We start from the raw sequence: 26,515 nt of genomic DNA, 5'->3' as shown, positions 1-26,515 counted from the left end.
ATTGTAAAGTTCCCACTCGAACACTAGTTGACGAACAGTGTCTGAAGCAGCTTTTTATTGAATATTCACACCTCATAAAGGTAGCATAAATTTAGAAGAAAAAGAGAAAAAGGAGCGGCAGGAAAAAGCATGCTATAGGATTAAATGTTATTTGTGTCTTCTGTGTTTTTTGAGCTCGCTGTGTGTTTCTGTGTGAGGGGGATTGCCCCCCCCCCTTACTGTGTGTGTGTGTGTTGACCTGGGTTCTGTGTGTGTGTGTTGTTTGTCTTGGCTGTGTTCCAGCTGTGTGACTGGCTTTAGGAATGTATAAATTATAATATGTAAAAGCATATGAGCCTCTACGAGAGGACGTTTCTTTGATTTTTTTTAAAACTTGTGAGCCATTCTTGGGTGACAATTTTGGATCTGATAAGACTTATGAGCCCCAGAAAAGAGGACTTTATATAAAACTTATGAGCCTCTTTCAGGGGACTTTGATAAGCTTTATAAGCCTCTTTCGAGAGGACTTTTGAAGGCTCCAGCACCCCACCGCGACCCAGAAGGATAAGCGGTTTAGATGATGTATGTATGTATAATTGTTAATTGTGATTTTTAAACTATATATTGTGGTATTTTATTTTTAGATATCACCCAGGTCTAGACTACACTAGAGTCAACTGATGGTGTGGATAATCTGGTAGTGTGAAAAGGGAAACCAGCTTTAACATTCTAATCAGGCCTCTAACCGGAGACCTTCCGAAATTTTCAAACATTAGATTTTGATGACTCAAAATGTTCATGAGTCCTGTAGTATGAGGTAACTGATGTAACTGAATGAGTGATTCAAGCTAAAGCTAATGAGAGAGCTAGTAGAAAGGAAAAAAGGTGAAGAGGCGTGCAGGCACACTGCTTGTTCAGTACATGGCATAGACACAGGAGCTTGTTGGACACATACAAAGAGTCAGTCTCTGTATAATTTCAAGTCAGCTGTCAGTTAGTAGTAAAATATTTCTCCAGCTCTCACTGTGATATCTGCATTTCTCAACCACATATTCATCCCCATTTCGTTTTTTTTCTGCTTTGTGTGTGTGCATAAAATTCTGTAGAAGACTGATGTTAAGTGTGTGATGCTCTATGCTTTCAAAAACTGTAGGATTTACCAAACTGCTGTTATTCTGGGCTTTTCACACACAACCAGGGATTTACCTATAGTGAGGCCAAAAGTTATTGACAATCTTGTAAGTGGAGTCATGGGGACCTTCTCAACTATTCCCTGCTCATCAAAACTGAAGCTCGTGCTGATCCGTCTATCACATCTTCAGGAAGAACCAGCTCCAGCTCCTCTGAAACACTGTTTCCTGTGAATCAAAGTGTAAACAGGCAGCTCATTCTTTACTGAACAGTACAAGAGTGTTGACACATTGGTGTGAAGAGTAAGAATTTAAGTCAATGCATAACCTACCCTGGGGACACAGCAACCAACTCTGGCTTGTGGTCTTCTCACTTCCTTCAGCCTACATGAGAAAATTGTATGATCAAAGTAACAACAAACATTATTTATGTAAATGTAGGCCGGATTGGGTAGTAATGGAATATATGAAAAGACATTATGTAATCAGAAACGGGAAAGAAAACCTGTAATTTTATCCATATGGCCCACGTCTCAAAACAGATTATCATTTGCCCCATCTGCAACTGGTAGTCAATGAGGTGAAAGAACAACACCTCTCCCCGAGCCTGGGGGCACTGTGCAACAGTAAAAGTCCCACTCAACAGGGAAGTTGTTGTAACAGCCTGGTTTTTGTACTAGTGTTTTTGAGTGGTCAGTCAATTCTGGCAATGGTTGTTTAAAGGTGGCTGAGATGCGTCAGTTTAATGGCAGTAAACAAGCTGTGTTCTGGCAGCTGCATCTGGCCCTTTCCTGCACCATCATTCGATGAGGTATGTGAGCAAGTGAATGCTGGATGTGGCCCAGGGCCATATCAAATTTGCTATCTAGAAACAAACTGTCTAATTTTACACTTAACAATTTCTCAGTTGTGTCAGGTTCATCAGCAAAAAATCTTTGTGTCACGATAGATCCTGATCTGTCCTTTGACGCACATATAACGAATATTACTAGAATAGCCTTCCTGCATCTCTGCAATATTGCTAAATTAAGAAATGCATTATCTCTACAGGATGCAGAAAGGCTAGTTCATGCATTTATTACCTCAAGGCTGGATTACTATAATGCCCTGCTGTATGGATGTTCCAGCAAAATCCTTAACAAGCTTCAGCTTCAAGCTTCAGCTAGTCCAGAACGCTGCAGCCAGAGTCCTTACAAGAACCAGACCATATCAGCCCAGTTTTATCAAACCTACACTGGTTGCCGGTTAAATTTCGCATCGATTTCAAAATTTTCTTACTGACCTATAAAGCTCTAAACAGACTCACCCCTCAGTACCTGAGTGAACTTCTCTCCTACTATGAACCATCACGCCTACTTAGATCACAAGGTGCTGGCTTACTATTAGTACCTAGAATTAATAAAGTTACATCGGGGGGCAGCCTTCTCATACAAAGCCCCCCAGCTTTGGAATAATCTTCCAGTCAGTGCTCGGGACTCAGACAACAGTGTTTAAGTCTAGGCTAAAAACTTACTTGTTTAGTCAAGCCTTTGGTAATTAGTTTTCCCTGTCATATAAAAGGTGACAATCTGGGGGTTCTTGGTCATAGAGTATTATGGTAAACTGGGAGTGTTGGTGCTGTCGTCCCGCTGCTCTCATGCGTTCACTCAAGTTTGCTGAAGGTGGAAGCCCTCATGTCTCTGTTACCTTCTGGTTTCTCCCTTTTAGTAAAGGGCTGTAATAACTAGACCTGCCAGAGTCTCTGCTGCTCTGTTAATACTGTAATCTGTGATCAGTCACTCTTTACAGAACTGACTCTCTGTGTGATTTCCTTTCTTTGCCATGTTGAACAGCTGCCCATCCTGTGCATCTGATGCTGTTGCTTCTTCTGCCTTGATCGGGTGCCCACTGCTCGTCAGCCTTCTGGACCGGCTTGACCACCACTGAGCTTCATGCTGTACAACGCTGTGCAAACCTCACCCTCATGAATTGACCCCCCCGATGATGCTGCTGCTGCATAAACTAAAATTAACCTAATTAACCATTGCTCCGCCTGTTTTCCCTGTTTTGTACTATAATACTTTATACTAACGCTGTTTGCTATCCAGTGTCGACCAGAGGAGGATGGGTTCCCCTTTTGAGTCTTGGTTCCTTTCAAAATTTCTTCCTCTTGCTCTTAGGGAGTTTTTCCTTGCCACTGTCACCACTGGCTTGCTCATGGGGGCTCGGACCCGGATTTTTCTGTAAAGCTGTTTTGTGACAACACCTGTTGTAAAAAGCGCTATATAAATTAACTTTGCTTGCTTGCTATCTGGAAAGTCTGTTCACTCCGCGACCACTTTTGCAATGTCGCCGGGTAGTTATTTCCAGGCATAGGACCAGGGTCCTATCTCTTTGAATAGGGAGAGACCAAAATACTTGAAATCGAAGGGCAAATTACCACTTAAAAACATTTTTTGGTTAAATAGTTTGCAGCAATTGGCTCAGTAGCATGAGTTTTCAGGTTGCTCTGGCTACTGTACTTCCTGATATTTCCTCAATGAGGGAGTGCTTTTACCACGCAAGGCTTAACCAAGGCCCAAGGCTCAAAAGGCTTTTATTGTCATTCCATCTATGTACAAGTACACAGTGGAGCAAAATTACGTTCCTCCAGGACCATGGTGCAACATGGAACAAAATAAGACAGTACAGACAAAGTGCAAACGTGCAGACATAAGTGTGCAGACATTAAACTAGAAACAATACAATAAATACGATAAATAAAACGCACATTAGACACAGTAAACAGACAGGACAGTGCAGCGCCAACACAGCACTCATTTCTGAACATGAGGTAGTGAGGATAAGGTGCAGAGATATTTAACATGCTCTGATATGGGTACACGCAGTCAGATTATGACATACGTGAGCACAGCACGTACTGAGGTACAAATATACAGTACTTTAGTAAAGTACAGTATGAGCAGCAATGTTCCAGGGCAAGTAGAGCATCAAAAAGAGGATATATTTTTGTGTGAGTGTAAAGTATATCTATGAGGTGGTTTTCAGCAGCAGGCTGAATGGCTCTTTTTATTGAAGGGCAGGACTTTCCCAGTCAACTAATGGCATATTGAGCATTACAAGCTTATTTCAATCAAAGAAAAGTGCTTTTGTACAGCTGTCAGTAAAAGACGATTCATTGTTTTGATGCTCCTCATTGGCCTCTTCCAACATTAGTCTCTGGAGCACAGTGACACGGAAATCACATCTGAGCCTAAAGTATCTGAGGAGCTCACTTTTGGAGTTTTATGTCTTAAGTATTTTATTTGGCTGGTAGAGCTGTAGTTGGATGTCCGCCGGACACACACTGTGCGCTTTTAGAACTCTTGTTATCTGGTGACTCCCACTGTACGAAAATGTCCCATCCATGCTATGTGAAACGCAGCTCTAGAGACAGCTGTGTCCATGAACAAAAAAATCACTGTATTAACCTTGCAGTTCTGTTCAGTCAAACAGAGTAAAGCAGGAAATATTGACTCTTTTCGTCTCTGTTTAGCTGGCCTACGTGTCTCGACCCATATTGTTTGTGTGTGTTTAAAAACAGACGAAAATGAATAGTATTAGTAGTTCTGATGTGATCATACCAGGACAGAATGTTAAAAGTGACTGATGGCTTTCTGTCTGACCTCCAAAATTTGTCTGAGCAGAGCCTCCTTCACTGCCAGCTTCATTCATTTCATTTGCGCAGCAGCGTACACTTGGCTTGCATCACACAGTATCAGCGGTATCAGAATGTTGGTATCAGTGAATTGTTACGAGCATGAATACACAAGCATTGTGTCGGACTGATACCCAATACCAGTATTGGTATCGATGCATCCCTAGTTACATTGCTGACCATCTCACGCTACAGGACTCATGAATGTTTTGAGTCATAAATATCAAACAGGCCTTTGGTCACTTCAGAGTTCAATCGGAGGGCTAAAGATTCACTCTCTCTCACTACCAGATCATCCATGCAGCCAATCGCTTCAGATTGAGCTCCTGACCTGGAAAATTGCTTCAGATTAGGAAAATTCATCAGAAAGGGCAAATTGAGGTTAAAATCTTGCTAAAAATGTACATGTAGTCTAGGCCCAGCTCAGGACAATTGACTCCCACATAGTTTTCATTGAAATTAATGCCTTTTATTCTCATATTACACATTGATTTCTGTAGACCGCTGAAACTACTGAAAGCTGAGGGAGCGTCTACAAAGTACTATCAACCAAGCACGACACAATAATATGAAAACACAAATGATGGCCAGTCAGAGTTTTTAGAATGGTCTGTATTTTTTTAATTATTGTTGATGGGGGGGGGGTCTGAAAAAAAAGACATCTACCAGATTGATCTTTTGACTTCGGTATAAAAGCAGTTTCACTCCAATTGCTTTTACTCGTCTTTCAGTTTCCTCCTTTGAGTCTGTTGTTTATTTAGTGGCGATGGTGTGTAGCTGTTGTGAAGAAAAACTCCGCCGATACTGAGTTGCTAGCAAAAGATTTATTACATAGTAAAACAGCATCATATCAAGCACTATAGAGCACCTGGGAGAGGATCCGTGCCAATTCTAAATGTCCTCCCCCGAACAGAATGACCAACAGCATATATATATGGTTCTTGTTGTTGAAACAGGAGACAGAGCATATGGTTCTTTTTAGAATGATCTCATCTATTTGTACCTGAGAGACCAAGGGCCCCCCAACTCACATTCCTAGCCCCTGCACAAACAGAGCACACAGGGAACTCCTAGATACTTGGAACTTCAGACATCAGCTTATACTCCATGTTAAGAGTGTTTTTACCTTCTTCTATCAAAAGGTTCCTTTCAAAATACACTTCAAGTCCCATGCTGTCACTGTATTTTTCCCCACATCACATCATTGTCCTTTAACATCCTCACTCTCCTCTAGGCAACTTTATTGATGAGTTAGATATTCTTCTGTTTTCCTTTCTTCACTCTAATCTGCAATTAACTTTCTGTGTCCTCTCTCTTCCAGGCCAGCAAGATCTTCCCCACCTGCCTCCTGGCTGACAGGTGTCCTATGCAGCAAACGGCAAGAGCAAAGGAAGGCTGAGAGAAGGTGGAGGCAATCCCAGCTTAACTTGGATCTTCAGTCCTACCAATCTCTCCTTTCTAAGTTCTCACGAAGTTATTGCTGCAAAGTCTTCTTTCTACAGAGGGAAACTGGAACCATCAGCATCTAAACAACCCAAGCTCTTTAGCATTTTCTTCTCTCTCCTCAACCCTCCTCCTCCCCCTCCACACTCTTCTCTCACCCTTGAGGATTTTGTCACCTTCTTTGAGGAGAAGGTTGATAGAATCAGCCAGTCTTTTTTCCCCCCTGTCTCCACTCCTTCCACTAGATCTTGTCCTCTTGTTCTCAATCCCCTAAACTGTTTTTCTCCACTCTCCACAGATCATGTCCTACAACTGATCAAATCCAGTAATCCAACCACTTGCCCACTGGATCCCATCCCATCCACTTTGCTCCAGTCAATCTTCAGTCCTTCATCACTTTTCTCATAAACAACTCCTTGTCATCAGGTCAAGTTCCATTCCAAACTGGTGCACTCAACAGAAACTGCCCTTATAGCAGTGACTGAGAAGCTCCAGTCAGCAAGATCAGCCAAACTGTCATCTGTCCTGATTCTTCTTGACCTCTCAGCAGCTTTTGACACAGTCAACCATACAATCCTTCTGGACATCCTCACCAACCTTGGAATCACTGGCTCTGCGTGGAAGTGGTTCAAGTGGAGGGTCACTCTTATCAGGTAAAATGGAGAGGGTCCACATCCGCACCATGCAGGCTCTCCCCTGGTGTCCCACAAGGCTCGGTGCTGGGTCCTTTTCTCTTTTCACTTTACACTAGTTCTCTGGGTGATGTAATATCCTCTCATGGCTTCTCTTATCACTGCTATGCTGATGACACTCAACTAATGCTTTCTTTTCCACCTTCTGACACACTGGTTGCTTAGCTTGACCGGCCATCCTTCAAGAAGATGATAAGCATCAAGACTTTTCTCTGTCCTGGCACCCAGGTGGTGGAATGAACTCCCATTGGCTGTCCGAACAGCAGAGTCTCTCGCTGTCTTCAAATGCAGACTGAAGACACATCTCTTTTTACAGCACTTAAGTGAGCACTGAGTTAAGTATGTATTGTAATGTATTGTACTGCACTTATTGAAATGTATTGCAATGTACTGTGTTTAACTCTGTTCCTTTTCTCTAGGTATCAACATGGGCTTTTGTTTCTAGCAGTATCTGAGCTCAGGACTAGCTTTCTCTCTAACCTATTTGTAACTAGCAAAGATACTTTCTCTAGATAGACAAAGCAGTTTTTGTTAGTTGCTCTGGATAAGAGCGTCTGCTAAATGCTGTAAATGTAAATGTATAAAAAGCAACAGATTTTAAACAAATAAGGCATCATCCCAGGAGAGCAGTTTAGTTTTTAACTGTAATGCATTTGCATATAACTCAATGAACTGGATTATCCTACATACAAATTATTTCCTTGTGTTTTAGTCTCAGAGCTTTAGTCTGTGTTCCAAAATTTTTCTTTTTCCTGTTAAAATATTTTTTTTGTTTTTTGGAGAAATCTTTTTCTTGCAGAGATGTCCCCATTGTCACTGCTCGTAAGTGTACATGTTTAAACTCAAATTATACAGTACAAATTTGTCAGCTTTATGTTTGAAATATTTACATATATTCTTCCACTTTGGCCATTTTGCTAAATGTGAGGTTAGTGACTATTTATGCGAGGCACAATATTTAAATCACCTAAAATCTTTAATTATGTTTCATAAAACAGTGCAGTTTTCATGTTTGCCTTGTGTTCCGTTAAATTCTTGTCTTTAAATTGAAATTTTGATTTTAGTTGCATTTTTCTCTTGTCTTTATCAAATTTTATGACTTTATAAAGACAAGCAATTCAAAAGTAACAGAAACTAATCAGATTATTTTACTTTTAACAGGTAATCAGTAAACTGTACTGGAATACATTTTTAAAAATAACCCTCCCAACTTTGTATAAATGTATGAGTGCATTTCAAAGGCAACTTTTCAGTCCTACCTGTACAAGCAGGCTCCGTGTGACTGTGTCAATGCGGCCTCTCTCAGGCACACTCACAATCTCATTGTCACACACAGTCTGTGACTGTTCTGCCTCAGCACTGACTGTCACATTCAGGATCTCTAAAACACATCAAAAGATGCAGGGAGGAGTTTATTAGCACTAAAAACAATTCAACAGAAATGTGAGATTATGTCTGAACTTGAGAGGTTTAGAACTCACCAAGCACAGAGGGAACAAGAGTCCATTTGAAGGTCTTTCTACCATTTGCACACAGACAGGATGAATACTCTCCATCAGAGGAGGGTTTCAGAGTGTAGTGTGAGGAAGGAGCTGGAGTCACTTTAACCTGTCCGTGAAGCACAGGAGATCAGCTTACTGTGGATGTTAAGTGATGAGAGACTGGTGAAGACAGAAAATGTTGATCTTACAGTACCATAATGCACTTGGAGAGATAGTTGAAGACAGTGGCCTTCAGCTCAAACTCCTCTCCCCGGATGATGGAGTAGGGCAGCGAGAGCTCCAGGAAGAAGGGCTGGAAGACACGAAGCTGAGCAGGAGGAGCCACTCCCAGACCTCTAGAGGACAGACAGAAAGCGTCCGCCTCCCAAGTGGTGATAGTGTCAGGAACAGTGACAGGAACCTGTGCTGATCCAGAGTCTCTGTGGAAAGGTTGCATTGACTCTCTTCATCTTTCATCAATAAAATAAATCATGATCATAGCACACGACTCAGGTTTAAAGGGCAGGCAGGTCAGTCCACCTGCACTTTCTGATTATGGATTATTACTGGAAAAACCTGTTACCTGCTGACCTTGCCAACCAAAATCTTGTATTTAAGGAAAGTTTTCTTAGTACAGCTAAAGACCAGCTTTTCACATAGTGTATGTGTAGCACCGTTAAAGGCTGCTCACTTCATACCACTTTAATACCTGGCCCCACCTATTAACAGTGCTGAAAGGGTTACTTTAAAAATATTTTTCACTACAGGTTAGCAATTGCAGCAGCACGGTGGCGCAGTAGGTAGCACTGTTGCCTCACAGTAAGAATGGCTTGGGTTCGATTCCCGGCTGCGCGGCCAGGGTCATTTCTGTGTGGAGTTTGCATGTTCTCCCCGTGTCTGCGTGGGTTTCCTCCCACAGTCCAAAGACATGTGGTCAGGCAAATTGGACATGCTAAATTGCCCCTAGGTGTGTGTGAATGTGTATGTCTGTCTGTCTGCCCTGTGATGGACTGGCGACCTGTCCAGGGTGTATCCTGCCTTCCGACCAATGACAGCTGGGATAGGCTCCAGCACCCCACCGCGACCCAGAAAGATAAGCGGTTTAGATGTGTGTGTGTGTGTGTGTGTGTTACCAATTGCCTGTTTAAAAATATAATTTCACCTAATCCAAAGAATTACTATATTAATGTAGCCTGATTTTTTCAGTTATTTTTGGACTACTTGACTTTCTATATAGTTCAAAGTTAGTAGCTACCAAAGTAATAGAGTAATTAACGTACATGAAGTTATCACACACACACACACACACACATCTTTTATGCTACTTATCCTTCTGAGTCGTGGGGCCGGGGTCAGTAAAGGAAAATAATTTAGTTCGCTTCATCAAGTTACTTTCTCACCGTTGCTCATTAGCTCTGTATGTTGGTTTCTGCTGGTCTGCTCGCTATCTCTGCTCTCTGCGGTGCTCTCTCGTTATTAATATTTATTTTTACACAGAATATTTTTTTTAATTACAGATGCAAGCAAAACTGTTGCATTGTACATTCCTGTGTATATTTATATTCCATCCTACTCAAATACTTGTCTACCTCAACCCTACTATTATCGTGTGATCATTTGGCCACTGATGTCATCATGTGACCAACTTTTGTTTTGCAGCACTGCAAGAAATTCTGTGCTATTTTAAGGCTACATTAGTGACAGATCACGAGAGAGAGTAAAAGATTGAAGAGAGTAAAAAATTGCATGTCCATCTACTGTACTCCTGCTCGACTGAAACACTCAGTGTCCCATATACTATCTCAGAGTAGGCCTTTGAGCACAAATTCAATGTTGTTCAGACACACACTCATCTGTTTGTCTTTTTTTCCCCTCATCCCTCATTTCTCCCATAGACTCCCATTCATTTTGCCACCCACACAAGCCCAATTATTTCTTTGCCTGACAGCTACCTCATGCCATAGCAACTGCCTAGAAACACCTAAGCAACCACCTGGCAACTTCAAGCTTCAGCTGCGCAACCACTCTGCATTTTCTTCAGGAAACGCACTATTGTAGTTGTAAAATCTCATCCTTTATTCACATTGCTTTTGTATTATTGTTTTGTTATCCAGAATCGACCAGAGGAGGATAGATTCCCCTTGGCTTCTTGAGGCGTTTTTCCTTGCCACTGTCACCCTTTGCTAGCTCATTTTGAATTTGGACCTGGATTTTCTGTAAAGCTGCATTGTGACAATGCTCACTCTATATAAATAAATCTTGACTAATTAATTAAAATGTATTCAGACTGATAGTACACTGTAAACTTAAATGACAAATAAATTGTTTTTTTCAGTAATACTTAAGGCTATTTTAGTGCTTGTCTGTCATTATTAGCAGCAGCTCATGTGACAGTAATGATATGATCGTCTGTTGAGACAAGCAGATTAAACGCAAAACATTCACAGCCCTCATAAACACTCAGATTCATATAGAAGCCTTTTATCATAACTATAGCCTATATTATATGTGCCGCAGAGCCTACCTGTTCATCTTAAAGAAGTCAAAGCCGCTCTGGGTCAGCATAGCATCTTATGTACAGCTAAACATAGTGGACAGTAAGTCTACAGTTGTTCTGAGGTCAGTGGAGATTCAGTTGTAGGATTAGATTAGATTGGCATGCGAGATTTTAAAAATGATAGGCCAACACAGTATCAGGACAGCGCTGCCTCCACGGTGAACTTCATAACTGAACATATGTGGGAAATAAAACTCATGCAAAACTACAGAAGTCTGAACCTCGGTGTCCTCATAGATTGTAATGGCCATGGTCATGGGTGTGCATATATACAGTTTTACAATGCTTTCAATTGTGGCTTAGTCAGTCAGATTTTAGAACCAATCTGCTGTACAGTGTTCACTAACCCCACTTCAGCAAGTTGCCATATCCAAGTTTCTGGGAAGAATTTACGAACTGACTCAACGGGTCCAGACTGAGGTTCAGAGAGAAAACCAATAATAGGTGACCAAGATAATCCAGCTCCTCCACTGTGCACTAAAAATCAGCAAAAACATGAACAGTTAGCAGACCTTCTTCTTTAACTGTTAGAAGTTGTTTTAACTTATGAAAACAAAATCTGGAGTACGCATGCAAAAACACAACATATAGATTTTAAAAGTAACGCAATGATTAAGATTCAGAAATAAATATTTATGAAAAAAGTGGAAAAAGATTAGTCTGGACATACAAATATGATGGTGGCCATGATATCTTCTGCCTTTTGTAGATCAAACAGTGAGGTTCTCTGACAGCCAAATTTGTTAGCATCTTGAGCCCCACGCGCTGTCAGATAATGAATGTAGTAAACCACAAGCAAGATGTGTTTGAAACAGCTTCAGATTATGCTAGTATGCTTTGTAGTAGATCTCTTTAAGACTTAAATGAAATGCATTTGAAGAGTGATGTTCCAAACGCAGTATAGACCAATTTCAAGAATCGTATTATTTTTTCATGATATATGTTGTTGGGAGTGAGCTTCAAACAATCACGAAATATCAGTGCTTTATTGTGATTAATAGTAACTCTATTACAGAAATAAAAAAAGTCTTTTCCATTATACATCAACTGTTAGTCTTTTAAAACCTTATTATATCCAAAAGCATTACAAATGGATATCGTCGCCATCCGAAGAATAATAAGTATCTCCAAAATGTTAACAGGAGAAGGCAAAAACATTCATGTAAAGAGACTTTATTCCAAATAATAATGGAGCATTTCTATTGGTCTATTCATCATGAAATTATACACAGTGTAAAGGGCAGCTGCTGTGCTCAAAACAAGTAGAAAGAAAAACAATGGAGATATTTTATTTTCCTTGGACAGCAACAATATACAGCATTTTTAAATGAATCTGTACATTTTCTTTCTGTTCAGATGTGATTATAATGGTCTAGTGTAGAAGAAATTTTACACATAGATTTGCAAAAAACTGTACATTCAGCGAGTTACCTTCAGGGTATGATACACATGGTCTTCCTGTGCACTCCATTGCAGACACCCTGGCTCATCTTCAAGTATGTAGCCATAAACTGACGCTGATGTCACTGGCAGCAAATGAAAAACCTATGGAAGATTTAATTTAACTTGTTAATATGACATTTTTAAAAACAAAAGTCTTATAACATGGACACAACCTCTGTGTGTTCTCCTAAATATAATAATCTTTGTATTACCCAAAGGTAAAATTAGTAGCCACATATATACACATACTTACTGAGCACTTTATTAGGGACACCTCCTTGTTTCTACACTCATTGTCCATTTTGTCAGCTCCACTTACCATAAAGGAATCTGTATTCCACAATTACAGACTGTAGTCCATCTGTTTCTCTGAATATTTTGTTACCCCCTTCCTGTTCTTCAGTGGTCATGACACCCGCTGGACCACCACAGAGCAGACATCGTTTGGGTAGTAGATCATTCTTAGCCCTACAGTGACACTGCTGTGGTGGTGGCGTGTTAGTGTGTGTTGTGCTTTTTCCACGTCCAGATTATGTCTTGTTTTTTATACTGGCCATCTTGGTCAAATACCAGCATTAAGTGGCCTGGAGGACCCATGCTATAGTCATCTTGTATCCTGCCAAGTGTTATTTGGATTTTTTTTTGTTTGTTTATGCATTAGCCAAACCGTATGAATCTGTACATAGTTGGAACTGGTTGTGTGAATATGCTTGGTGGACATGTCTCAAAATAATTCTATAAACAAACAAAGGTAAAATATTGTCTGTTTTGAACTAAATATCAGTGAGCATGTACGATTATTTCTTATTAGGAAAGGTAACCCACCCCTGATGTGGTACAACATCAGTGTCACTGCAGTGCTGAGAATGATCCACCACCCAAATAATACCTGCTCTGTGGTAGTCCTGTGGGGGTCCTGACCTTTGAAGAACCGGGTCAAAGGCGGCTAACAGTGCATGCAGAGAAATGGATGGACTACATTCTGTAATTGTAGAACTGCACATATATGGTAAGTGGAGCTGTTAAAATGGACAATGAGTGTACAAACAAGGTAGATACCATTTTTACCTTTCAACCTAAACCCAGTCACCCATAATGATGAAGTGAAAACTTTATGTTTGAGAGTTTTTGGAAAAAAACTTAAATGTCTTCTTATCTTATTTTCACAAAAGTATCCAGATTGTCTCTTTATTTTAATTATCCTTGAGATGTGTCTTGAACTTAACTGGAGTCCACCTGTTGCAATCTGAATTGACTGGACATAGTTTGGAAAGACACACACCTGGGTCTGTAAGGGCCCATGACTTATACTGCATTGCCAGAAAAAAAAAAACGAGCCATGACATGAAGTCCAAGGAAATGTTTGTGGATTTCTTTGATTAAATTGTGGCAAGTTATAGATCAGGACAAGGATATAAAGCAATCTAAGGCTTTCTATCTAAGTGTTCACATTACCACAGTGGCCTCAATAACTTTGATATGGAAGAAGCTTGGCACAACCTTGAACCTTTATAGACTAGGTCATCTGGCCAAATAGCGCATCCAAGCAACAAGGACCTTGGTCAGGGAGGTAAGAAAGAACCCAACCGTCACTCTAAAAGAGCTCAATACTTCATAAATCAGGGCTTTATGGCAGAGTGGCTAGACGGAAGCCTCTGTTGAGTAAAAGGCCCACTTGGACTAAACAGCATGTAAAGGTCTCATAAGGAAAAAAATTCCTGGTCTGTTTACTGTTTATACAAAATGAAACGCAACACCTCGTTTTGTAGCTTTATCGTTATTGAAGATGGAACTTCTAGCTAACTGTCATCTAGTTATGAAGCCTGAGCTATGCTAAAAAACAAACATGATAGTGACAGTAGTAGTACGACAAAGTGGGATGCTATGTGAATGATAAAGTAGATCCAAGTTTAGCTTAAATGTTCAAGTATCTATGCTGTTTTACTTATTTTGTTTTAATTATTTACATAGCTTTTGACATGGATTTACAGAGGAGAGTTTAATGAGTCCAGAGTTTGTTAGCAACTTCAGCCTAGGATTGCCCATTGTAAAACAGAGAAGTATATGTCAGATATAAAATATGTCTTGGCTTATTGACTGAATCTGGGGTAAGTGATAAATCATTTTTCAGTTCAACTAATGTTATTATGTCTCTGCAACATCTGTATGCTGGTGGCTTTGTATTTTTCCTGTCCACATTGCTTGTGTTGTGGTTGCTGTAAAATTGCACTAAATGTGCAAATGTTTTAACCCCTTAAATGGCCCAACGTTTTATTACACACTTCTATAACCTACGAATTACCCAGCAGGTTTGCATCGTCGTCCCTGTAGTTACTGAATAATAAGCCTGGAATTTTAATTAATAATTTAATTTTATTAATTTCTGGCTTTCATACTTCAGAGATAATTCTGTAATTGTTTGCTGGTTGTCTACTCAACTCGCTGATGGTGTACAAGCCTTTATCACTCTGCAAAGGAATGGAGGTGTCCGTATGACTCCATATGATCTCTTGTTGTTTTTACTGGCCATTTGCTGATACTCTGCCCATCTCATTTATGATCATTTACACCATTCCTTGGCCTAATAAACACTCACAAAACTCCATTGTCTATTGCTGTTATGTATATCTTCCAGGTCCTAAAATGCTTGGTATTACAAATGATGAGAAAAATCAAGCTCTCAAGTATGTGTTGAATATTCAGTAAATCTGAACTTCACCTTGTCAGCATTCACTTTTTTTTTTGGTTCCAAGATGAACACACTCTGATCCACAGCAGTGAACCAGGCAGAGCTGAGAGCTGGAGAGTGTTTTCCTCACCAGGAACTGCCTCAGTGGGAAAGAACTGTAGGGAGACCTGAAGATCATGATGGAAACAAGTTTAGAGTGATTTATCTTTTTCACAATAATTCTGAGAAAAGATACTAACTAATTAATTAATGCTAACAATTACATGAAAATATGCAAACATATCAAAAATATCAAAGTATGTTATATCACCTTGTTTCTGAAGCATTTTTCAACATTAAAATTCTTGCTAGCAGCGATGACGTTCTCACTGGGCAGCACACAGTACACCAGAACCTGCACTACAGGAGCCAGTTCAGCATCAACAGACAGTCTGAATGAGACTTTTCCCTCAATGAGCTTTTTGAATTCTTTCACTTCGACTTTCTCATATCCGTGATGGACTATGGCTCCTTTAGACAAGACCTGCGCCAAAGAGCCAAAATGATATTGACAAACAGCCAACTGTATTTCATTCAGAGCTGTCTGAATAGAAGAAAGTGTTCGCTTTACAGTATAACTGTATGTACTTACTGTGTAAATAATATCAGTGCTGTAATTCTCTGTGGTTTCTCCAACAATGTAGTACTTAATGTTTATGAAAATTTCAGAACCACATGGAATCGGTTCCTTCAAGCTCTCTATTGATAATGCACTATCCACAGGACTGTAAGGTGTAACAGGTTGAGGGAGTGGTATAGTCACGTAACTATCTACAAAGTAAGGTCCTCCATATCTGGCAGATTTAAAATCTGGATAGATACTTGCCTGGATAACAGTGAGACAGGGTTTTGTTTCAGTAAATGACAGCATAGAAAATTTTCTGAAAATATTTGGTCATCATACAATACCAGCAGTGAAATCTCTGTTTGAGGGAGATCAGGGCCATTAATTGTGAAGCTGGCCAATCCATTAATATCTGTGGTAAGATTGTGTAGTAGCTTTGGAGACCACCTTTGACCTCCCAAAAGATATACTTTCTTGTTAGGTATTGGTTTTCCACTGAAGCTTGTAACTTTGATCTGTTTATCAGTGAAAGAATATTGTTATGTTATTAAATTGTCAATTTTAAAACAGTCAAAACCTCACAAAGCATAAAGAATATAAGATGTTTAGGACTTCTCAATGTAAAGACACATACCTTTCCCTTTATAACTGTGTCCTGTTTGAAGTTTTTTGGTAAATCAAGAAACTCAGTTTTACCAATTTTATAAGTAAGCTGTATCCGTTCAGGTTTTATAATGGAAATATCTAGAAAAAAATAAAGCGACACAAATTCCATTACTTGCTACATATGACTGAAATCTATAAAAAATGCACTTCAGTTTGATAGTCTGTTTCAAAGTTAGCAGACAGGCTATGTTATTAACTCACCTGTTCCTTCCTCTGTCACTGTAATAGTAATAGTAGCAGCCAAATAATTTTCCACATAAGGCTGAAATTCAGGCTTAGTGAAAGCTGACAGGTTGAAGACAGCAGAGGCACAGCCAGACTCATTCATCTACAAGCCAAACCACAAAAACAAATGCTGTTATTACATGTATAAAACTGCCTAGCACTTTTCTTGCTAGAAGCTGATTAGAAGAGGACGCTGCTTATCCTCCTGGGTCGAGGGGGATGCAGGAGCTGATGCTGGAGGCAGAGGGCAGGAAACACCCTGGACAGGTTGCCAGTCCATCACAGGACAGACACACTTACATACACATTCACACATAAGAAGAGGAAGAAAATGAAGAAAATTATATTATTCTAATGAACTCTTGGAGAAAACAATGATGGTTAGAACTATTTAATCTAATGAGAAAGATGTTCACTGCAGAAGAGTTTCTTTGTTGTATTTCAGTTGAGTTTCAGTCACTCTGACCACAGAAAGACTCACCTCTCACGGAGAATTTGAACTGACTGGCCGAGGCACTGTCCAATGGGAAACAATTGTATATCAAGCTAATTGCTAGTAGCATGCAGTTGCATCTCTACTTACCAATAAGCCTCTCAAAAAAGGTATAGGCCTAGAGGCTGAACCGTCTAGGCCTATACCTAGATGGTTCAGCGATAGACAGAGTGATTGAAAAACAAATACTACAGTGGAAAAACGTGAAACACAATACACACACGACATTACGTGAGGATTTGCATTGTAAAATGAAATGCTGAATTCATGTTGGAATTGAATACAATCTGAAATGTAATAAATGCATGAGTATTTTGCTTTCCACTGTGCTCTACTTAAAACAACGTTAAATCAAAGTAATGGATCTTTTACTTTTCATTTTGGTGTGTTTTCCACTTGTTACTGTTTAAATACAATCGCATGTGCATTGCATTTTTGGTTGCATTATAATGAAAAAAATACATTTGAAGTGCAAAAAAAGAGGTCAAGTCACATGAAAACAATGTAAAAGGCTTTGCTTTCCATTTTGGCTTATATTCTGCATGTCATCTATGGAAAAGTCATATCATGTGTGCATTGTATTTCACTGTTTTGTCTGTTATGATCGCATTTCAATGAGGAAAATCCATTTAAAGTACTGCATAGTGGAAAGCAATATAGTTATGCATTCATTATATTTTAAAGTGGATTGTATTTAATTCTGATGTGAATTCAGCATTTCCTGTAAGGGTTTTGTTTAGCAGAAAAACTGGTTTCTGTTTTCCGTTCACTGCAGTCTTTACCACCACTGTCCTCAACTGCTGCCCACAACGGCGACTAGTTTTGATCAACTAGTCTATGCAAGCCCTTTAACACATACTTACACACCTGCACTGTTTCATCCAGGCATGGTGAGATCAATGGGATATACTCCTGATAATGCTGTGTAGTGCACACTTTCACCAGTGCTTTACCAGGTACTGGCTGTCCATAAGTGTACCTTCAAAAATAAGCAAACTAACTAAGTAAAAAATGAATGGGATAAAGGCAGGAAATGTCATTTGTATTGCATTAACTTTGTATCATATTTACATAATTTACATGCAGATATTACAAATGTTCCATTTGGTTGAACTAAAATACCATTGATTACATTTAAAGATGGCACAATTAAATGAAAATATTTCTTCTTTCATGTTGAGCGCTTGTGGTTTACTCTTGAAACAGTCACTCACTTTGCACAAAGCTCTATCTTCAGTTCCTCCTCTCCAACACTCTGTTGTTCTGGTGTTTTCACTGTAACCTCAAACCTGGGTAAAACTAAAAGACAAATGGAATCTGTTATTACAGTAAATGGTGCTGATTATTACCATCAGAAAAGCTAATGTTCTAGTGCTGTCACTTACCGTACTTCTTCACCTTAAAGTAATGTCTGGTCTCTCTATCCCCAATGAAAGCCTGCAGTTGATAATGGCCCTCAGGAGCCTCAGGAGAAAGCTGCACTATCAGGCCTGTTGAGGACACATTCGTCCACTGACCGATCCTGTTACCTTTATTATCCTGTTTGGTTCCACAAAAAGAGGAAGTTTTTAAATTGTTTCATTGTGACAGTATTAGGAGGAACAAAAAAGGATAACAGATTTTAATCATTAAGAGTTTTAAAATGAAGATGTGTTTCCATCTCCTTACCTCAAGAGCCAATAATCTGTACTATAAAAGAGAATAGGACAATATGTTTGTGTCATTTTGATTAATAAATGTCATTTTGCATAGTATAATAAAAACCTCTAAAAGCATTTAACACATCAACAACTAAAATGGTTGATTTAACAGATAGATGGATTTTTACGAAAATGCCATTGGAGAGGCTTCTTGGGTGTAATTTATCTAATATATTTGTCAACTAAATTCAGTCTTCATCAGAATTTCTTAATTCATGGATTTTTGAATCATGACCATTTCTTTCACACTGGTTTACTTTTACAGTCAAAGAAAAGCTCTTACCTCTTGTTTAAGGGGGATGAAATTTTTATCCATAGTGACAACTCTGAAATTCACTGTTTGAAAGTACATTAACAAAGAAATATCACATTCTGAGACGTACGATTGGTAGTAATTACTTTGCTGTTAAACTGTTGCAGAAATGATGAATTACCTGTTTGGCCGGGGTTGTAGATTGGTTTATCAGCCTGAATGAATGTCAGCGGGTAGTAGGATTTAAACATGACTTTACTTCTCTGTGTTCTCCGATACTTTTCACCTTTGACCTTTACTCTGATCTCCTGAACTGTTTGTGCACCAGGTCTGCATTTTATGTGTATTTTGTTGTGTCTGCGATCTTTAGTGTGGTGTAATGTTTTCTGTAAAGCAATTTTTGACTTTTGTCTGTAAAAATTGCTATATAAATAAACTTTACTTACTTACTTACTTACTTGGGTCACTTTTGCAGTATGTTTTGGGTCATCATCAATTTGTACTGTGCACTGTCCTATCAGTTTTGCATGATTTGACTAAATCTGAGCAGAAAGTACAGCTCTATACACCTCAGAATTCATCCTGCCACTTCTATCAGCAGTCGCATGCTTTGGATCAAGAGCCCTTCCTTTCCTTTTCCATATTATTCTGGGAACATCATTCTGGTACAAGTTAATCTTGGTTTCATCTGTCCAAGGAATCCTGTTCCAGAACTGGGCAGGCTTTTATAGATGTTTTCTAGCAAAGTGGCTGTCCTCATCAGTTAGCCTTCTTATACCTGGACTCATGTAACTACAACTACTGGGCAATCGTGAGTTGCTGGCCATTAAATTAGCATTGGAAGAATTGCACCATTAGTTAGAGGGGGCAAACCATTCTTTTACGGTGCTGACATGTCATTGGAATCTGGATTACCTTTACAAATCAAAGAAACTCAATTCCAGACAAGCAAGGTGGGCAATGTTCTGCTGACCAAAAAAACACAAAGGCTCATCTCACACTTGCCAAAAACCATTGAGATGACCCCCAAGATTTTTTGGATAATATTTTGTGGACTGATGAATCAAAGGTGAAACTTTTTTGGAAAGCATGGGTCCCGTTATATCTGGCATAAAGCTGCATTCCACCATAAGAACTTCATACCAATATGGTCGTGCTGAGTGTGATTGTCTGGGGTTGCTTTTCTTCTGCAGGACCTGGACGATTTGTCATAACTGATTGAACCTTGAACTCTGCTCTCTGTCAGGAAATCCCCAAGGAAAATGCCTGCCTGTCAGTTTGTGACCTAAAGCTCAAGCACAGTTGGGTTATGCAGCAGGACATTGATTCGAAGCACACAAGCAAGTTCACCTTTGAATGGCTCAAATAAAAAACAAAAGTAAGGTTTTGGAGTGGCCGAGTCAAATTCCTGACTTAAATCCCATTGAGATGTTGTGGCAAGACCTTCAACAGGCAGTTCATGCTTGAAACCCTCCAATGTAGCCAAATTAAAACAATTCTGCAAAGAGTGGGCCAAAATCCCTCCACAGCGATGTAAAAGACTTATCGCAAATTATTGCAAATGTTTGACTGCAGTTGTTACTGCCAAGGGTGGCACAACCCATTATTAGGTTTTGGGGGGTAATTACTTTTTTACATGGGTGTTTTTTTTTTTGTTTGAATAAATCTTCATCTTCCACAAATGAAATGATCTTTAAACAGCTGCATTTTTGTTTACTCATGTTATCTTTATCTTATATTAGAATTAGTTTTATGATCTGAAATATTTAAGTGTAACAAATTAGCAAAAATAGAAGAAATCATATTTTTTCACAGTACTGTATATTTTGGTAAAAATGCTACTAAATTCTGTGGACAGGGGGTTTCTTAGGTATGGAGACACTCAAAGAAACTTTATTTGTGTTCTCTTATGAAGCTATAGTCAGCCAGAATGTAACTGCTGCACTATTTAAGGTAGAACAGATAAAATTGAACCAGGCAAATAGGAAGCTGACTTCAGCCTCATCGTTCTCTATGGCAAAAATCAGTGTACAACTCAGAACATTTAAAAATTACAGACAAAAAACTTTTTTTTGCATTGAAGTTGACTGTTGTGAATTGACAAGCTAATAGAGTTGCTTATGAAGCACTGCATTTACTTAAGTCAAGGGTAAACAAAATTATGAATAGATTAAATGTTTTGATATGTTTTCTTCTCTTCTCTGGAGTGAAGGTGGCAAGTAAATTGAGTAACTGCTCCATAGTAACACAGTACTGTGGAAGCACAAGTTCTTATCTCATAATTAATTATCACAAATTATTAATTATTATTACTACACATTTCAGGCTGATATGTTTGTTTGTTAATGTTGAAATTATTTTAGATATCAGCATAATAATAACAATTCCGCAGTGTATTATCCTTGCTCTGTTTTGGGTGCCTTTACATGCATTCAATAATCTGATCATAATTGGACTTCTGCAGTTATCTGAATATTCAAATGTTCATACAAACAGTAAATGCATATTTCTTATTTCGGACTAAGGTTTAAAAATCTGATTAAGAAATCCGATAAAGAGAGTTGGATTTTAGTTCAGTAATCAGATTTCTCAGTGTATGTAAACTCTTACTCTGATTTCTTTCGGATTTCTTAGTCTGCGCATGTGTGAAACAGACCACAGTACCAGAAATAAGCAAACAGCGTTGCCGTGAGATGGCAGCAAAACACTTTTGGAGTGACGCTGAAACCGACTACATGCTTAACAAAATGAAGGATTTAAATATTTTTCTTCTTCTGGATGATTTATGTTCATATTTTCAGGTAAAATGGCACGTTTTACATTTCTTACAAAAGTAAGCTCATATGTAAAATGTAAGTGTGACTTTCTGGAAAATTCCTACAGGCTTAACAATAAACTGCATCTTTTTACTTACTGTATTCAATCCATTTAAACTAATTCTGCTATTTTAAAGAACAACAGTGGGGTTTTCCTGAAATACAGTTGGCTGGAATGCCACAGGCAATGGCTGAGTATGAGGCTCACTGATGGTGAACACCCCTAATAAAGGCTCCGCTTAGATCAATCGGTTCCTTCCTGGAGCTTTGGGGGTCTTAGCTCAGTGCTGTCTGCAGGTCCTTCACAGGCTTCCATAGCACTCGACTCAGCGCTACAGTTCATTTGTGTGCCACAAAAAATTGGTGCCATCAGAAGGTGCCCAGTTGCACCTGTCTTTTTTTTAAATTGGATTCTTCGACCTTGTCTATATCCGAACATAGTTAGTTTTTTTTAATCAGTTGATGTCTGCTCGTACATTTTGAATTTGACATAGACTATTTCAAAAGAGAATTCCACCTGCAGAATGTAGACGAATGAAGATGCAACAGATTTTTTCTTTTCTGTTTTGTGCAGCACCTCGATATGAATGGTGACATTGATTGGAACTTGCCTGCACGATTTAATTAGCTACAATAGTATCTTAGTTTTCATTGGCTTCAATACTTCCCATTTGACTGGGTAAGCCTGTGATCAATCTGGGTGGACCTGGGATCAATCTGGGTAGGCTTGTGATCAATTTGGGTGGGCCTGGGATCAAACAGGCTAAGCCTTTGATCAGTCTGGGTAGGCCTGTGATCAATCTTACCCATGCTTACGCTGCTGTCACGTACTGCTTTTGCATACTATATAGTATGGATGTATGCCATTTCAGACACAGCCATTTGATTCTCTTAGGGCATGATTTGATATTTTTTGGAATGATTTAGTTTTTACTTTTGGTATGGTTTGGTAGTTTCTGGTATGGTTTGATCATGTGTTCACAGTTTATAAATGGTTTGTGGTTAAAAGTAATAAAACTGCTAAAGCTTAAACATGTGAAAATACTATAAAGGCTACTGACACTGTAGCTAATCCTGTTTATGTTGGTCACCGTTCATGTTTTTTAGAGGAATGTGTTCCATGCTTTGAAGGTGTTTATCAGTCTAAAAAAATGTGAGAAAAGATCTACCTCAGAATGTTTGGTCCTACTTTATATTAAGTGTCTCTAAATGTGTCTAATAACTTTACTTACATTGCCACAACAATGTAAATACTGGTTAAAGTATTCACTGTTACAGATGGATCACAGTAGTACCAACTTTTCCAGTTTTGGCTAGCTGTAGTTGTATGTTTGTGTGACATAGTAACCAAATGTCACAAATACCACCAACGAGGCTATGGACTCGATCTCCCAGAGAACACATGACCGCCTCACTGCCTACAGACTCCATTCCACACACGGACTACATCTCCTAGAGTGAAGAGCGAGATCAGCTGACTGCTGATCTCCACACTTGCTCTTATCAGCGTTCACAGTTTTAATGTGTAACACCTGTATGTTTTATCACATGACTACTTTAGTTTCAGTTTAGTTTCAAGTTTATTTGTCATTTGCACAACATGTCAGGACATTTATGCATTGAAATGCTTGTGGTGAGGCTCAGACAATCACTCTACAGAAACTAAATAAGTAAAAATAAATTACAAGAAAAACAAACTGAAATATATTAAATATACACAAAATATAGAGAAAATACAGATAAAATATACATAAATATAGAGAAATGTACACAAATATAGAGGCAATATACATTTTAAAGTGACTTAAGTGACTCAGTGTTATTGTTCTTTAAAGTGGCTTAGTGTTAAGGTGTTATTGTCCATAGCAGAGATGATATGATGTAATAATAATACTGACAAAGTGACTGAGTGAAATGGTAGTTGGTGAAGGACCCACAGCTTCACAGCTTGTTCAGAAGCCTGACAGCCTGTGGATAAAAACTGTTCATTAACCGGCTTGTCCTGGCCTGTATGCTATGAAATCTCCTGCCTGATGGCAGGATGGTGAACAGGCTGTGTGCTGGGTGGCTGCTGTCTGACCGGATCTTTTTGGTCTTCCTGAGGCAGCGAGACTGGTAGATGTCCTGTAAGGCTGGTAGTCTGTTGCCTATGATGGCTTCTGCCATCCTCACCACTCCTTTAAGGGCCTTGCGGTCACAGGCAGTGCAGCTGCTGTACCAGACAGTGATGCAGCCTGTGAGGATGCTCTCTATGGTGCATCTGTAGAAGCTGGTGAGGGTCTGAGGAGGCAGACCAAACTTCCTGAGCCTGCGCAGGAAGAAGAGACGCTGAGGGGCAGATCTCACGATAGTGTTGGTGTGGAGGGACCAGGTGAGGTCATCAGTGAGGTGTATGCCGAGAAACTTCACACTGCTGACTCTCTCCACTTCGGCTCCATTGATGAACAGGGGAGAGTGACCACCCCTCTGCCGCTTCCTGTAGTCCACGATCATCTCCTTTGTTTTGCTGATGTTGAGACAGAGGTTGCTGTCATGGCTCCACTCTGACAGAGCGCTGACCTCGTCTCTGTAGGCTGTTTCACCTCCATCAGTGATGAGGCCTAGGATGGTAGTGTCATCAGCAAACTTGAAGATGATGTTAGACGTGTGTTTAGCTACACAGTCATGTGTATACAGGGAGTACAGGAGGGGGCTAAGCACACATCCCTGGGGAGCCCCTGTGCTCAGAGTCAGTGTGGAAGAGAAGCCGTTACCAACTTTCACCACTTGGGGTCTGCTTGTCAGGAAGTCCAGTATCCAGTTGCAGAGATGAGAGTTCAAACCCAAGTCTGTGAGCTTAGGAATGAGTTTGGCAGGGATGATTGTGTTGAATGCTGAGCTGTAATCTATGAACAGCATTCTTACATATGTGTTCTTTCTGTCCAGGTGTGTGAGAGCAGTGTGTATTGTTAGTGCAATGGTGTCGTCTGTGGATCTGTTGGAGCGGTATGCGAATGGGTGAGGGTCCATGGTGGCTGGAAGTGTTGAGCAGATGTGGGCTTTGATCAGCCGCTCGAAGCACTTCATAACTGTTGATGTCAGTGCAACAGGGCGGTAGTCGTTCAGGCAGGTGACAGACGATTTCTTGGGGACTGGAACAATTGTGGTTTCCTTAAAGCACTTGGGAATCACTGACAGTCTTAAGGAGAGGTTAAAGACATCAGTGAAAACCTCAGCCAGCTGGTTGGCACATGCTTTAAGTACAAGGCTGTGGACGCCATCGGGACCGGGTGCTTTGTGTGGGTTAACTGCCGTGAAGGATCTCACCACCTCAGACAGGGGAATGGCTAGAGCACAGCTCTCCTCATCTACTGAGAGTTTCTCAGCAGGTGAGGTTTGGTAGCCTCAAAACGAGCATAATGAGCATTAAGTTCATCTGCAAGTGAGGAGGAAGAGCCCCTATCACAGGTCCCACCTTCTTTGTAGTCAGTGATGGTGCGCAGGTCACTCCACATACGTCTGAGATCAGAGCCAAGATAGTTGGATTCCACTCTGTCCCTGTAGCTCCTTTTGGCCAGCCTGATGGTCCTCTGAAGGTCATATCTGGCCTTCTTGTAGCTAGCCCGGGTCACCAGAGTTGTAGGCAGCAGCCCGAGCTCTTAGTTTGGCTCGAACCTCAGCATTGATCCAGGGTTTCTGGTTGGGAAAAGTTCTGACATTGATTTTTGGTACAATGTCTTCAGTGCATTTATTTATGTAGCTTGTGATGGAGTCAGTGTATTCATTGATGTCTGTGCCAGCCGCATCATGGAACATCTTACAGTCTGTGGATTCAAAGCAGTCCTGAAGTGTGAAGATGGCCTCCTCACTCCATTGATAGACTGATCTGAGAACTGGTTTTACCTGTTTAAGTCTTTGTTTGTATGCGGGCAGGAGAAGAATAGAGGTGTGATCAGCTTTGCCGAAGGGAAGGGGTTTGTAACTGTTCTTGATTGCGGTGTAGCAGTGGTCAAGAGTCCGTTCTCCTCGGGTGGGAAATTTAATGTGCTGGTAGTATTTGGGCAGAACCTTCTTCAAGTTTGCCCTGGTAAAATCCCCAACCACAATAAAAACAGCCTCAGGGTGAACGTTCTCAAGTCCATTAATGGTCTCGTACAAAACTTCCAAAGCACGTGACTTATCTGCCTTAGGTGGGATGTAGACTGTAGCTAAAGTCCCTGAGCTAAAGTCCCTGGGCAAAAAAAAGGGTCGAACTTTGACTGTTATGAGTTCAATGTCTGGAGAGCAGTGACTGGCTAGAACCATAACACATACCCCGCCGCCTCTGCCCTTACCAGAGTCCAGAGTTCTGTCCTGGCGGTAGATGGTGAAGCCGGCCAGTGTGATGCCATTGTTCGGTATTGCCGCGGAGAGCCACATCTCTGGGAGCACTAAAACGCAGCAGCTCTCGATGTCGCGCTGAAGCCTGATCTGCACGTTCAGCTCGTCCATTTTGTTGTCCAGTGATTGAACATTTGTAAGCAGAATACTTGGAAGCGGAGGGTTGAGGCACCTTTTCCTTGTCCTGCATAATATCCCGGCGCGTCTGCCCCTCTTGCGCTTTCTCCTGCTCCGCCGGTGCGCATGTGTTGGTAAACAAAGAGGCAGAGAAGCAGCGAAGGGGCAGCCGCTCACGTCCGAGCGTGTGTT

General features: G+C 40.2%; 1 pseudogene; it reads right to left on the bottom strand.

Moving 5' to 3' along the window:
- LOC118825951 overlaps positions 1-25,341 on the bottom strand; it is a 43,232-nt pseudogene extending 17,891 nt beyond the window's left edge.
- Between the last annotated feature and the right edge of the window lie 1,174 nt (positions 25,342-26,515).

Source organism: Colossoma macropomum, unplaced genomic scaffold (genome assembly GCF_904425465.1).
Source record: "Colossoma macropomum unplaced genomic scaffold, Colossoma_macropomum, whole genome shotgun sequence".
NCBI lineage: Eukaryota > Metazoa > Chordata > Actinopteri > Characiformes > Serrasalmidae > Colossoma > Colossoma macropomum.
The sequence above is the reverse complement of the archived record's forward strand: the minus strand, read 5'-3'. Positions and strand labels throughout refer to the sequence as shown.